This window comes from Malaya genurostris, chromosome 3 (assembly GCF_030247185.1).
Source record: "Malaya genurostris strain Urasoe2022 chromosome 3, Malgen_1.1, whole genome shotgun sequence".
In the NCBI taxonomy this organism is placed as follows: domain Eukaryota; kingdom Metazoa; phylum Arthropoda; class Insecta; order Diptera; family Culicidae; genus Malaya; species Malaya genurostris.
In genome coordinates, this window is record NC_080572.1 from 89,994,455 (window position 1) to 90,010,301 (window position 15,847).

At 37.4% G+C, this 15,847-nt stretch overlaps 2 protein-coding genes across 4 annotated transcripts in view; one reads left to right on the forward strand and one right to left on the reverse strand.

Annotated features, from left to right (window-relative positions):
- LOC131438204 (phospholipase A1) overlaps window positions 1–4,779 on the reverse strand; it is an 89,877-nt gene extending 85,098 nt beyond the window's left edge. Inside the window, exon 1 of the mRNA XM_058608069.1 lies at window positions 4,603–4,779. The gene's annotated coding sequence lies outside the window, so the exon portion shown is untranslated. The remainder of the gene's footprint in view (window positions 1–4,602) is intronic.
- The window catches only part of LOC131438203 (uncharacterized), a 193,665-nt gene that overhangs the window by 125,549 nt on the left and 52,269 nt on the right, over window positions 1–15,847 (forward strand). The window lies entirely within an intron of this gene.

Sequence of the window (15,847 nt, forward strand, 5' to 3'; positions counted from 1 at the left end):
ATTCAAAATCCACAGCATTGGTCTATCGAAAAACTAAAATTACAAAAAACCTGATATACACCGAAACCTCCATTTACGAGCTAAACGAGGGTTCGTAAAAAGAGATAGTTCGTAAAAAAAATTTACGTGATTTGGGATTTGGTTCGTAAAAAAAGTTTAAGTTATTTGGAATTTACTTCGTAAAAAAAGTTTTGTGTAATGAATGTGGCAACCGCGCAGCATATGACTATTTTCGGAACGGATGTGAAGAGTAAGTGCAAGAAAATGATGTTTGGGCTCGTTTCAAAATCCAAGATGGCGACTTCCGGTTTGTTTATATTCCTTGAAAACCCTTACAATATGGGTATTTTCGGAACGGAATTGATGAGTAGATGTCGGAAAACGATGTTTGAGGTGGTTCTGAAATTCAAGATGGCGACCTCCGGTTTATTGATATTACTTAAAACCCCTAACAATATGGGTATTTTCCGAACGGGATTGAGAAGTAGATGTCAGAAAACGATGTTTGAGGTGGTTCTTAAATATAAGATGGCGACTTTCGGTTTGTTGATATTCCTTGAAAACCCTTACAATATGGGTACTTGCGGAACGAGATTAAAAAGTAGATATCGGAAAACGATATTTGAGGTGGTTCCGAAATGTAAAACAGTGACTTCCGGTTTATTAGTATTTTTTAAGTTTTTGCCGTATTCCTTGAAATCGATATTCCTTGGAAACACTATACCGGAAGTCACTTCATTGAATTTTGAAACGAGCTCAAGCATCGTTTAGTGGTATCCAATATGTTCCGGAAATTTCTTTGTTTTTAGGGTTTTATGGCATATCGATAAACCGGAGGATGTTATATTAGAACTCGTGACGACACCAAAAATTGTTTTGCACCATATGTTTATTAAATACTTTCCAAAAATACCTGTATTGCAAAAGTTTTCGAAAACATCAATTCCGTTCCGAAATTACTCATATTGTTAGGGGTTTTAAGCAATATCAATAAACTGGAAGTCGCCATCTAGAATTTCAGAACCACCTCAAACAGAGATGTCTATCTCCTCTGTGTGACGAAGAGCAAGCAAAATTTCTCCCCTCGCACTGACAACTTCAACGAGAGCTCTTCTCTTTCACATTTATACACCACTGTTGTGTTAGTGTGCACGCATCATGAGTGCGTTTGTTTATTTCCTTTTACCTCTTCCACTGAATCGCACCAAAGTGCTAGAGCATTAGCTAATAAATTCTCTGAGGAGGATGCAGATACTTTCACAGAGGTGTACACGCCGGTGAGCACTCTGCTGTATGGTTTTCGTAGATGAAGCGTGGACACGCAAAATCGGCAAAATAAAACAATTTATCGTAAAATTTTCGGTTTTCCTTGCAAATTTTTTATAGCAAGGCCAGATCTACTCTCTATTAATTGAAGTTCACAGAAGTGTTCGCTCACAATCACGCGCCAGTGGTCACTTGGGTGTATTTAGACGAGAGCGCGTGTGAGCGATTCATGCGAAGAGAATGTGTTTCACTCGCGCCAGCTGCTTTAACCACAAGCACACACTCAAATGCTGTCTATTCGACACTGAGAAGAAGTGCGCTTTCCTCTTTGTGCGGTGCTTCGTTTTTTTCATCCTCGGTGTGGCAAAAATCTGACTCTAGCGTGTATAACTCTGGTGAAATGCCATCTCTGACCTCAAACATTGTTTTCCGATATGTACTCATCAATTCCGTTCCGAAAATACCTATATTGTAGGGGTTTTCAAAGAATATCAATCAACCGGAAGTCCCCACCTTAGATTTCCATAATACCTTAACCACCATTCTCCGGAATCTACTCTTTAAACCTGTTTCTAAAATATCCATATTGTAGTAGTTTCGATGTATGCCAAAACCTCTTTTTACGAAGTAGGTTCGTAAAAAAAGTTTACGTTATTTGGGATTTGGTTCGTAAAAAGTGTTACGTAAAAAGAGGTAACGTATAAAAAGTGTTCGTAAACGGAGGTTTAGGTGTAGCGGTCCACCATCTACTTTATCGAATACTTGAAAAAACCTACAGCAGCTACAACTAGGGTAAAGTGTTATAATATTCCCCTCTTAAGGAAATATTGAGATATTTCTAAATGTATCAATATATTTTAATCGAGAATGTCGATATTTCGTTGCAATATGACTGAGAAACATAATTTTAAATGATTCTGGTAGAAGTAATGTCGATTGGTTGAAAAAAAAAACACATTTTTCAAAACGTGTTCTTAGTGTTTTTTTCATTTCCCTAGACATAATGCCCCAACAGTTGTAGAAAATTCCCTTCAACAAATTAACGGTTTTTTCCACAACGGAACACACTGCTGAACCGAGAGTAGGGCATTAAGTCCATAGAGAGACTGTTATGAAAAAACTGATATATCAAAGATGTGGCTTAGTTTCTTTGCATATATAATAGCAATCGACTATTAGACGTTTTATATGGACACGGAACGACCGAAATTAGCTCTGCGCCTAATTTGTATTACTGTTTTTGAATTAGTTGATTTCCAACAACAAAATTTCTAAAATAACTATAAAATTAGTTAAAATTGAGAATTTACTTTGCTGAAAAAAAAACTCGAAATTCTGACATTGACAACTAATTTTGTTATTAAAATCAGAAAATTTGGCTCTATTTATCTATTACCATCATTACTGAAGGACAGCACAAAGAAAACAAAAAAAAAATTGGTTCGTTAACAAGTTCATTAGCCAAAAACTCATGAGAAGTGTCAAAGCAAAACAATCCATTGAAAAGCTAGAATGGACAGTCTTGTTGAAACTGTTTGCAAATTGCTTAGATGTTTTTCGCAGTTGTACGATATATCCATATATAAATTTCTTAACCGATATGTAAAAATGACGTATACTCTTAGTGAAAAGTGTATTTATTCAGAATTTGTGAGCATTTGAAGCGATTGTGCGTAATAATGTTTTTACGAGGAACAGTGAAGTGAGTTTTGAATGTTGCACTCTAATTGTATATGTCAAATTAAGTTTGTAGTTTCTTATAATCTTCCGGGCTACGTCGTCCGATGTACTACTTGTATTCGGTTTTTGTTTTCCGAGTGCTCAAAGTTTTCAGTGATAGAGTCGATTTCGCGAGGTCGAATGAAGAAAGCAGCGATTTAGAAGAAAAATTGTCAAAAAGAAGTTTATGTTTCGTTTATGTCTTTTTCTTCAATACAACATCGTATTTATATCTGCCAATATAGAAAAGACTACCGCGACTGAAATTTTTTTTCGGTAGTAGTGTGCCATCTAGTGGCTAGTAGTCATTACGGTGTTAGCGTTTTTCCGGTGACAGAGCGCCATATAGCTACAAATTGCAGAAAGCAATTCAACTATTTATGTTGGTTGAAAACAACGTTTTATTTCTCTAATTCAACTAAAAAAATAGTGAAAATAAAGTGTGCCTTAGCTAAGAAATGACAGCAAGTTTAATTGGTGAATTCAACTAAAAAAATAGCCATTTCAACAAATATTTTACTATTATTAAGGGAATTAGAATTAAAAAATCTAAATTAGCAAAAGTAAGATTTTTTTAATTGTTTAAAAAAAACTAACTAAAATCAAAAAATCAACTAATTTTTTCGCCAAAATGCTGATTTTGGTCTTTCCGTGTAGTGTATTATTTACACTTCGTGCCTAATGATATAAACTTATCAAATTCTTCGGAACTTGGTCCGGATAATTCTGGACAATTACGAAGACAGAACTTCGCAAACATGCCAAAGCTGTTGAAAAATTACTGGAATGAAAACAATAGGTAGTTCTAAATTTGATGGACGCAGTGAAAAGGGAGGGAGACAAAAATGACACATGCGTAGCTCTTCAATTCTCGAAAACCTCAAGATTTTTGTGCCTTTATTAGATGTAAATACTATTCTTGGACTCACTTCTTCTAACTTATGAATGCCTGATTGCAATCTCACTTACGCTGTCGAGGAACAAAAGTAATTGGTACTTAAAACGCCAGTAAAATGCGACCAAGTGATGCTTCCCACGTGCATCAAATCGCACCAATAGCTTTTCATAGGACTAAATTGATGGTGGTATCCCTCGAACGAGTTTCGATGCAATATACCAGAAGACAACAACTCTCGCAACCAGTGAAACACCTCCTTTATAGACAATTAAAACTTTAGAACCGACCATCAGAAGATTACGTCTTGAATGAGCCAGCGCGCTTCGATAGTTTCATGACTTGCTGAAGAGTAAGGGTCATTTACAAGAGATGGTTGCGGGCCACAGTGGTCATCGAAGGGCCAAGAAGGTTAAGCTTTTCTGTCAACCGACACACTTAGTTACATGATTCAAGACTCTTAATTTCAAGATAGATCGTCCCATCCACTGAATTGGCTTGAACATCAAGGTCCAATCGTTAACGGTTTGCCATTCATCGACGTTTCCAACGATGCAACTTAGTATTGCTGTTAGACTTTCAAATTTCGTTGTTGTTCTTTTGGAATCTTTGTATCCTCATTTATTTCAGTTTTATTCTAGATTTCACCAAAGTTCACCAAAATAACAAATTATTAATCTAACTTTGGACTATCCTACAAGTCTTTCACCAAGTCAATTTACCATTACACACTCATTACACACTAATCCGTCCTAATCTTCGAACCGTTATTATTGTCTGTGCATTACCGTTTCTACCCCGTAAGCCACTGCCCACTGGTGTAGAAAGGCCACCACAATAACGGTTGACAAACACCGGCATCCACTACTAATTATAATCTCCACATATGGCAGCCCGTTTAACGCTACTTATAGCGGACAATGTCATTTAACCTTGGTGATATGATTTTTTCCGTCGTCGCCATAGCAATCGTTCGGTTTTACGATTTTCGTTAGACAGTCCGGCCGGACAGCTGAGTAAAACCGGTCCCAATAGTACCTTTTTCGCGCAAGTTATTTGCATCAGCTGATGGATGATGACAATGACGCTGGCAACAAATTGAATGGCATATCAAAGAAACGATTCGCGTTCGTGTGTTTGAGATGCAAAATCTAACAGCCCGGTAGAGGTGTGATATTTAGGAAGCAGTGTCATATTTTTTTTCGACCGGAACCCGTTAGACGACAGGTACGGTCGGTAAAAAACATAGCAATCCGTTTGCAGCGTTTACTGTTTAACGCGGTAACAATTCAAATTACTAACAAAGAAACCTAGCTTCCGTAGAAAAATGTCAATCAATTCGTATATAGCACAGAAAACAGATATACAGGCTAGAAACTTGGCGAATACTTGCAGATGTTACCTCGATTGACACTACTTTGGGTGCCGCATTCACATCACGCCACTTTTATTTGGGTGATACATTCACTTCACGCAAAATTGTCAAACGATTTTGTGCCGAAAACCATGAAACGTGCTGGGTTACATGTTTACAAGGTGTAAAAAGCTTTTAACTGGAATAAAAAGCAAAACATTACAGCGAAATCGCGCGACTGTAAATTACATTAAGACCGATTTCCGTCAACTTCCTAGACAAGTACTTTCCAAGTCGTAGTTCAACTTTCCAGAAGATATTCGATAGAAGAAATTATTAAGATTTGCATATAAAGCAGGCGATTTGCGGATGTGATGAAATAAGCGCTCACTTCATTACTTCCTGAACAACCAACGATGCGACGCATACGGAAAAGTGTCCTAAGCGAAGGGGGTAGGATCTGAATGATGAAAAAAAATCATCGTTTTTGCAAATTTTTTTCCGAACTATCGTCCAAAAAAATGAATTCAAATGAACAACATTTTGGTATTTTTTCGTGGAAAAATATTGAGTAATAGGGCGGTGAAGAGGTATTTTTGAGGACGTTACTTAAAAATCATGATTTGCGGTGTCCATTGTATCTCAGCGTAGACTAAACAGAAGTAAACAAATCAAAGAAGCATAGTTAAAGTAGAAGTTTTTCTGGACCCCAACGTTTCTGTTTGATTTTTTTGATGTGGAACACATCTTTATTTTCTATATAGGGTAACGTTTCAGTCCTACGCGTAGCATGCTAGAGGTGGGTTGTTGCTAGACATCAAGACAAAAATTGTCATAAAACGATTTGAAGCTTTAATTGGTATGCTCTCTTGTGTCATGCAAGCTTGGATGAAATTCCATGTTCCATGAAATTGACAACTACCCCATAAATAAATAAATGAACTCGATTGATAATGAGAAAAAGTTTTTGGCTTCAACCGAAATCGCAGAATGGTAGAGAAACGTAACGCTATAAAAATAACTGCTTACATACAAAACTTGAACACAAGCTTGGCTAAGAGAAGCTTAAATATCTAAATCGTAAGTATGTATAATTGCATACATTTAGGATATTGGTGTAAATTCTTTGGCTATAAAATAAATACAAATCAAGACAAACGATGTTCGGTGTTGGTTCCTAATCAAGATCAATCTAAGCTGACTCTCGTGCAATTGCGGTTTTAAAAGTCTGACGATTGATTGAACTTTTTGATTGTAGATCATTAAAAATTTTGGTTGCCTTGTTCCACATCAATGGTTCGAACAACCCCATGGGGCTGATCCTTGTAGTTTTTTTTTTAATTTTGTGAATTTTTAGTGGTTTCACAAAAAAATTCGCCAGCTGTAAAACCTCCCCAAAGTAACAAACAACGAAAAGGAAAACTTTGGGGTCTGATTTTTTATATGTAAAGACTGTCCCAGAAAGTATGAACGCAACCAAAAATCGCTGCCATTTCGCAATGGTTCAGAATCTGTCAATTTTTATGGCTACGTCCTGTTGTTTACACTATTCTCTAACCTCGTGCAGTTGTTTAACGTCGAAAAATTGTGCACAAATGGTGCACAGAACGCGGACTGTTACTGAGAAAGATAGCAATAATGGAAGGAGTGAGTGAAAAAGCCGTGCAAAATGCAATTAAGAAGTTCGGTGAGGATAACACCTTTGAAGATAAACCGAAAACGGGTCGAAAAAAAGGTCCTGCTATCCCTCAGTTTGATAAACGTATACTGAAGGCGTTCGAGCAAAAAAAGAAGGCTGCAGTTTGGGATGTGGCCAAAAAAGTGGGCACTTCGAAGTCAAATGTTCTTCGTGCTAAAGAACGTTTGAATCTTCGAACCTATAAGAAGCAGAAACAATCAAAACGTAGTCCGAAACATGAAGCATCGATCAGGCCGAGGGTTCGAAAGCTGTACAATACGATTCTTGCTGGAAATTTGAACTGCATAATCATGGACAACGAAACCTACGTGAAACTCGATTACAAATCCTTGCCGGAACTACAATATTATTCGGTTCGAGAAGGGCAAGTATTAAACCAGTCCCAGACATCGATTGAAGTCGAAAAAATTGGTATGAAAGTTATGGTCTGGCAAGCAATTTGTAGCTGCGGTAAGATTTCGAAACCCTTCATCACCACTGCTTCAATGAACAGCGAAATATACATCAAGGAATGTTTACAAAAACGACTTCTACCCATAATTCGAAGCCACAAGGATCCTGTTGTCTTCTGGCCAGATCTTTCTTCTTGCAACTACTCGAAATCAACGGTAGAATGGTATACTACCAAAAATGTCGCTTTCGTCCCAAAAGACATGAATCCATCAAATTGCCCACAACTTCGACCAATTGAGGAATTTTGGTCATTAACGAAGGCACATCTTAGGAAACATGTCTCGGCAGCCGAAACCATTCAACAGTTCGAAAAAGATTGGAAAAAAGTGTCAAAACTTGTCGCCAAGAAGTCTGTACGGAATTTAATGAGGAACGTTCGCAAGAAGGTGCGCCAGCTAGCCTACAATGGCTAAGTAGCAAATGTTGAGAATAATATTCTGTTGTTGTAGTCTAATATTATCAGTATATCGAATAAAATTTTAATATCTTACACTTGTGAATTATTTACAGCGGAATCAAAGTGCGTCCATACTTTCTGGGACAGTCTTTAGAAAGTGTGTGCAAAAAAATTGGTGCTGTAGTTTTTGAATGATGATGGACACGGACTTTCGAAACCTGCTTTCGAGAAAAATGCTTTTAAAGTTTTTTGTCTATAAAATCAATGGAAACAATTTATTACTCAGAGGAATATTTCAAAATATTTTTTCTGGGGAATTTGTTATAATGAAGCATTCCAAGAATGGTTAGTCAAGTTTTTAAGTCAAACGAAGCCGAAATCTTGGGCATGGTTGCCAAGCTCTCACTTCTTCGCAGTATGAGGTAAGCAAGGATAAAGGCCCATAACTTGTTGAGTTTTGTTCCAATAGGCTTGGAAATTTCACAGAAAATTCTTAAAATGTTTTACTCTTAAAAGATAGAAAGAAAATAATAAATGATTTTTCGAAAGTGTTAGACCCTACCCGCCCCTTAAGAAAGGATCTCAAAGGCGATAGTGTACTAGGAAGTTAAGTCAAATTTCTGGGCAATTGAGAAAACGAAACTTCGCAAACAACTCAAAACTATTGCCACAGAGCCGGAGTGGAAGAAAATTTGAGTAAAAACATTTCAAACTCTGGGAAAATCCATTGTACAAAATTTTATTGCATGGGATGAAAGGAATATGTGGACATTCGGGATGGGAGACGAAATCGAACAAACCTAATATTGTAAATCATAACTCATTAGTAGTTTAGTATTCCCCAGAAATTTCAAGAAAATTCCATAATCAGGTAAATATTGGTGAGTAAATATGTGTGTGCTGATTTTATCGAAACATGTTAGTTTATGAAAAACATGCTAATTAAGATGACCGCCACTCTACTCTCTGGTCAACGACCAAATCCGGGGTGAAATAAATGATATTAATAATAATAACTTACTCTCCGAATTGTGCAGTGGACTCAAAAGTTTACGAGGAGCAATAGATTATGCTAACTCACTAATACCTATATCATATAGGGGTGACCGGGGCTAGTTGGCCGAAGGGGCAGGTTGTCCGGGTGGCTTTTATGAAAAGGGTATTATGCGCAAAGGCGACATCTATTGTGATTTTGATGGAGTATTAGGCCACCCATGTACCGACGTAATTTCAGGTACTTTTGTGTTGTCGTTTGTGCAGGAACCCGTTTGTTCTTTTTTCGGCACTTTTGAGTAAATTTATGTTTTTGTACAATAATATGCGTAACGCGAATCAATCATCATCCGAACTCCAAAAACATTGTACCGCTGGAAAGGGCCTTTAAACCCCTAAAAAATGGTATGAGATATTTCCAGTGTTCTCTTATTTCTGTTAGTGTAAATAGTGGCTGTTTTCGGAAACATCCATTGGGGAAGGTTGGCCGAGTTTTGTACGGGGTTGGTTGGCCGAGTTGTAAATTTAGTGTATTCGTGAAACTTTATTCTGAATGAACTTAAATGTTACGCTAATCTCGATAATTATAAGTGTTGTATTCATAGTTAATTAATATGCATGTACATATTACTATTCGCTCGGTATTATTATTCCCTCATACAAATTACTTACTACGACTTACTACAGTTTTCTTATGAGGAGTGATATCTGCTAGATTCTCTCTTGTTTCTCATGATTCCAATTGATCTGAGTTGATTCCACTAATAAACGCTTTTCATTGATGTGTTTTCATCATACTCGGTCAACCCATCCCGACCCTGGGGTTAGTGAGCCGATTTTTTTCTCTGCGTTTGATTAATAACTTTTTTCCTGATTTTTCTAGAGTTATGAAAAAATTCACAAATGTGTTGAAAAGAATGAGTACAGAAATTCATAAAAGAAAACTCGGCCAACTAGCCCCGGTCTCCCCTACTACTGTGGGCAAAAGTAGTAAGACTTTTAAATCATATTTCGCGTGGAAACTTATCCGTCGAAATTTTTTTTCTAGGTCGGTATGACTGTCAGTGACATCTGTGCCACTTTGATTTCACTGTAAATAATTCAATGTTAGATATTAAAATTTTATTCGATATACTGATAATATTAGACTACAACAACAGAATATTATTCTCAACATTTGCTACTTAGCCATTAGCTGGCGCACCTTCTTGCGAACGTTCCTCATTAACTTCCGTACAGACTTCTTGGCGACAAGTTTTGACACTTTTTCCAATCTTTTTCGAGCTGTTGAATGGTTTTGGCTGCCGAGACATGTTTCCTAAGATGCCTTCGTTAATGCCATGTCTTTTGGGACGAAAGTGACATTTTTGGTAGTATACCACCCTACCGTTGATTTCGAGTAGTGGCAAGAAGACAACAGGATCCTTGTGGCTTCGAATCATGGGTAGAAGTCGTTTTTGTAAACATTCCTTGATGTATATTTCGCTGTTCATTGAAGCAGTGGTGATGAAGGGTTTCGAAATCTTACCGCAGCTACAAATTGTTTGACAAACTATAGTTTCTTACCAAATTTTTCGACTTCAATCGATGTCTCGGACTGGTTTAACACTTGCCCTTCTCGCATAATATTGTGGTCCCGGCAAGGATTTGTAATCGAATTTCATGTAGGTTTCGTCGTCCATGATTATGCAGTTCAAATTTCCAGCAAGAATCGTATTGTACAGCTTTCAAACCCTCGGCCTGGCCGATGCTTCTTGTTTCGGACTACGTTTTGGTTGTTTCTGCTTTTTATAGGTTCGAAGATTCAAACGTTCTTTAGTACGAAGAACATTTGATTTAGAAGTGCCCACTTTTTGGCCACATCCCAAACTGAAACATCCTTCTTTTGCTTGAACGCCTTCAGTATACGTTTATCAAACTGAGGGTTAGCAGGACCTTCTTTTCGACCCGTTTTCGGTTTATCTTCAAAGGTGTTATCCTCACCGAACTTCCTGATTGCATTTTGCACGGCTTTTTCACTTACTCCTTCCATTATTGCTATCTTTCTCAGTGACGGTTCGCGTTCTGTGCACCATTTGTACACAATTTTCGTCGTTGTTCTGCTGAAAGTCCACGCATTTCGAAACAAACTAATGAAAATGAATAAACAACTGCACAAGGTTAGAGAATAGTGTAAACAACAGGACACAGCCATAAAAATTGACAGATTCTGAACCATTGCGAAATAGCAGTGGTTTTTGGTTGCGTCCATACTTTCTGGGACAGTCATTATGACAATTGATTCGAGCGTATGCAAAAGTGTATTGATCATCTAGGGGAATAATTTGAAAAAACAATACAACCATTTGCAATCAAATATAATACTGTTTTCATTTTTAGGCTAAATACACATGTAACAACCCTCGTAATTTACAAACTGTCAATGTTCATTACGATTTTATTTTCATTCAGTCATTAGTCTGGAAGCTTATTCACTTTGAAATGCATTCAATTCTTCAGTGAAAAATAATTTTATTTGTTTGCAGTCGAATAAAACAATATTCGAATATTTAGAATTCTTTATGGGAAAAATCTTAAGGAAGTTCATATCGTTCAAAAATTCGAGCGCGGAAATCACTTATATCGAACGTAGCGTGTTCTACATTTTTTAACGAATTCATCGATCAAAATCAATCAACGCTACCTAATACAGTTTATACTCACTCCCGCCAGCTACAACCCTGTCACAAATTACCCATAATTAACATTATCGATGGTCATCGGAAGCAGCGTCTGCCCGACCATCGATCATCGGCCAGCACTTCGCCACCGGTGTAGAGGCACGAACCACCACCGGCTAGCTGACTCTGGTGTTGCTCACATAACAGCCATCGATTACGACCAACACCGTGTTTACCCTTTCTTCGTTTCAATAATTTACGTTTATTTATAGACCATTCTTCTATTGATAGTTTTTCTCTTGCTTTCTCCGGACTGCTGGGTTCTGTGGAAAGTTGAAATGTTGAATAATTTAAAGCTTGTCGCGAGCCTGAAGTTTAGTCCAGATCCTTTGGAGGTATGAGAGTATAAACAGTTGCAAACATGGTCGACCGGACGGGGGCAAAGGAACGAGGAAGCTTTCATCCGGATAAGCTGTTGTTGTTTTTCAGTGTCAAGGGGTGGCATTTTGCTCAAGCTGTGTCTCATTTTTTATCCCCAATGTTTCGTCCACTCACAGTCGTGTTCCGTGACTTGACCGCTGCAGTCCGTGCTTTATTTGCTCGTGCTGGGACTCGATGGTGGCAGCATGAGGTGAAGCTCAATCACTGACTGGTGATGTTCTACAATTGTACATATCATAATAGTTGAAGGGTACCAACCAACACAACAACACTCGTGTTGAGTATAAGAAAATGTGTACCTGGCAATGTACCAGACGAAGTAACTCCGTGAAGCCGGATAGATCAGTGCGCTCAAGTTCACTTACTATTATTGTTATTATTATTATTAGTATCATTTGCACACTTCAGTTGTTCCCTGATTGGATTCCGTTACGCATATTCATTCTTGTAGCAAATGGTATGGGCTATGATTTACATGTTCTCTTGAGTTATGACGTTTTCAGGGTTTGCTAATGTGTTTTTATAGTGATAAGGATCAGGTGGTAAGCGTACTTGACCGTCATCATTATAGTTTGTTTACTATTTATGCAAACAAGAAATCCACCGATGTTGTTTTATTCAATGTACAGGAATTTTACAAATGGCTTCAAACTGTGTCAAATGACGAAATATTCCTATAGTAAAAATTGAGAGGACGGGTATAGCGTGATGGGTAAGTCGATGCCTTTCACGCTGCTCACCTGGGTTCGAATTCCAACGCCGAACATAGGGTCAGAAAACGTTTCTGGCCCGAAGAGGCGAATGACACATTTCAATAAATTCTACAGGATTATACTATAATTTACACTCAACCAGTAAGGCAAAGATGTCCATCTCCTCTGTGTGACGAAGAGCGAGCGAAATTTTTCCTCTCGCTCTGAAAACTTCAACGAGAGCTCTTCTCTTTTACATATATACACCACTGTTGTATAAAGTGTGCATGCATCATGAGTGCGCGTGTTTGTTTTCGTTACCTCTATCACTGAATCGCACCAAAGTGCTACAGCAAAGCTCCCAAATTCTCTGAGGTGGGCGCAGATATTATCACAAAGGTGTACATGCCGATCGATTTGGCCATCTCCAAGAAAAGTGAGAGAGATCCTTTTTTCAGTTTTTAATCACTATTTCCAATTCTTCCAAAACTGGATTCAGTTGAACGGAATAGCCGAAGTTGGTTCGTTTGCTACCAACAAATATGACCTACAAATTGGAACAGTTTTGAACGTAGTTAAACCTATACTTACTATCTAATGCTCTATTTCGATTAAACCAATTAAACGAAATCTAACAAACGAAACCTGCGTTTCTGTTACTTCTGCATATGTAAGTCAAGCTAAACAGCATGAATCAGCAGCATAAAACATGTAGTATTATAATTATTATTATTATTATTATTATTAATATTATTATTATTATTATTATTATTATTATTATTATTACTATTATTATTATTATTATTATTATTATTATTATTATTATTATTATTATTATTATTATTATTATTATTATTATTATTATTATTATTATTGACATCACTACACAACGTGTACAAAATAGAACAAAGCACGCCTTGTTCGTTTTGTGTTTTCTTCTTCTTTCGGTGTTGTACATTTTGACACTCATCGCCCTGTAACTGCGGAACCGGAAGTCGGATCCGGATGAAATTTCACAGTAGCTTTAAAGATAGTATGAAGTTTAATTCAAATCAAGATTTGTGAAAATCGGTTCAAACATCGCAGAGAAATCGAAGTGAATTTAGTTTTAGGAGTTTTTCTTCTCCACTTTCGGTGCTTTCGGAACAGGAAAAGAGGGGACCAGTAGTGCCGAATTAAGTTTTCATGCCCACAAACTAACAAGCTCTGCAAACTAGAAGAATTTATCAGACAGTTTTATGGGATTTGTAAATGTTTTTAACCATCGTTCGTGGAAGAATACTAATAAAATTGGTAATTTTCCACTTATCACGCTTTAGTTCCGGAACCGTAAGTCGGATCCAGATAAAATGTTCTACAAATTTTCAGGATATTATAAGACCTTTAATTTGAATCTTTGCGAAAATCGGTCGAGTTGTTCCAGAGATAATTGAGTGTAAACATTTTCTCAAATTTTCACATATTACCATATAACTCCTGAACCGGAAGTCACATTCAAACAAAATTCAATAGCAAACTATGGAACCATAATACCTTTTATTTGAATCTTAGTTTGTGAAAATCGGTTCAGCCATCTCTGAAAAAAGTGAGTGCATATTTTTTTCATTTTTTTGGTACATATCATCCTATATCTCCGGAACCGGAAGTCGGATCAAAATGAAATTCAATAGCAGGCTATGGGACTATGAGACCTTTCATTTGAATCTTTGTTTGTGAAAATCGGTTCAGCCATCTCTGAGAAAAGTGAGTGCATATTTTTGTTACATACACACACATACATTTGCTCAGTTCGTCGAGCTGAGTCGAATGGTATATAACATTTGGCCTCTGGGCCTCGGTTAAAAAGTCGATTTTCACAGTGATTGCATAGTCTTTCTATGTGAGAATATGTGAGAAAGGCAAAAAACAATTTATTGTTGAAGTTTCGTTTTTCCTTGCAAGATTTTCATAGCAAGGCTAGATCTACTCTCTATTAATTGAAAATCACAGAAGTGTTCGATCGCCATTAAGCGCCAGTGATATCACTTGGGTGTATTTGGGTGAGAGCACGTGGGAGCGATTCATGCGAAGAGAATGTGATTCTCTCGCACCAGCTGCTTTCAACACAAGCACACACTCAAAGTCTGTCTAATAAACACTGAGAAGAAGTGCGCTTTCCTTGTTGTGTGCTGACCACCGAATGCATCCGCAGTGTAGGAATGAAACTTACGCACTGGTGTATTACTCTAGCGAAATGCCACCACTGCAGCATGGCAACTGTATGAATTTTTGTACCACTTATCTGTCTAGCATTCTAGCGTCTCTGTGGTCAATGAATTAACTCGTACAGTTCGCTTTCACATCTCATCCAAGTCAGTCGATATAACAAAACCGCTTACGTTCGGAACAAAAGAAATCAAGTACAGTATTGTGCAGTGAACAATAGAACGACCTCGAAATGAGTGAACCAAACGATCAAAAGCTACGAAAGAATACAATTTTTGTTGACTTCAGGCAGTGTAAAATTTGACCTTCGATACGTGAACTTGAAGGTTTGCTTAAGGAACAAATGCATCTTGACATTAAACGTGTGCATTTACTTCAATGCAATAAGACAAATAATGTTGTTTTATTCTAGTTTTATAAAGAGTTGGATGCAATTCATTTCGCAAAAGACAATAACAATGTGCACTATGTGAAGCACGAGAACATTAAGTACAACATTCCGGTATATATGGAAGATAGTGCTATAGAAGTGCGTGTGCATGATCTTCCCTCAAGCGTCACCGACTCTTATATTCGCAAAACTAAGTCCCAATACGGAGAGATTATCTCTTTCGAAAAAGAAAAGTGGAAGAATTTTTTCCCCGGTATGGCGTACATTTATTACGCATACACTTGAAGAAGGCTATACCTTCTTATGTGATTTTCGGTCAAGATACAAGAATTCCGTGCAAATCACTTGTTACCTAAGACCACATGTCAATATTGCCAAAAAGCTGTTCACTGCGGTAAGCCATGTGATAAACTGGACAAGGAGACAATTACACCAAAGGACATCGGTGCTTCCTTCACACCAACCCCAAGCAACCCAAGTACACCTGTGACAGCCACCAACAACAGTGAAGCATCCCCTTCAACTAATCCATTTTCATCCCCTATAGAACAAAGTACACCAGCTGCAGTTAACAACTTACCCTCCAACCAACCAGCAATTGCAACCAATGTACAACAAGGTGCATCTACAGCAACTAGCAACGAAAAAAAGACGGAAATCGACAACAACATACCATCGATGC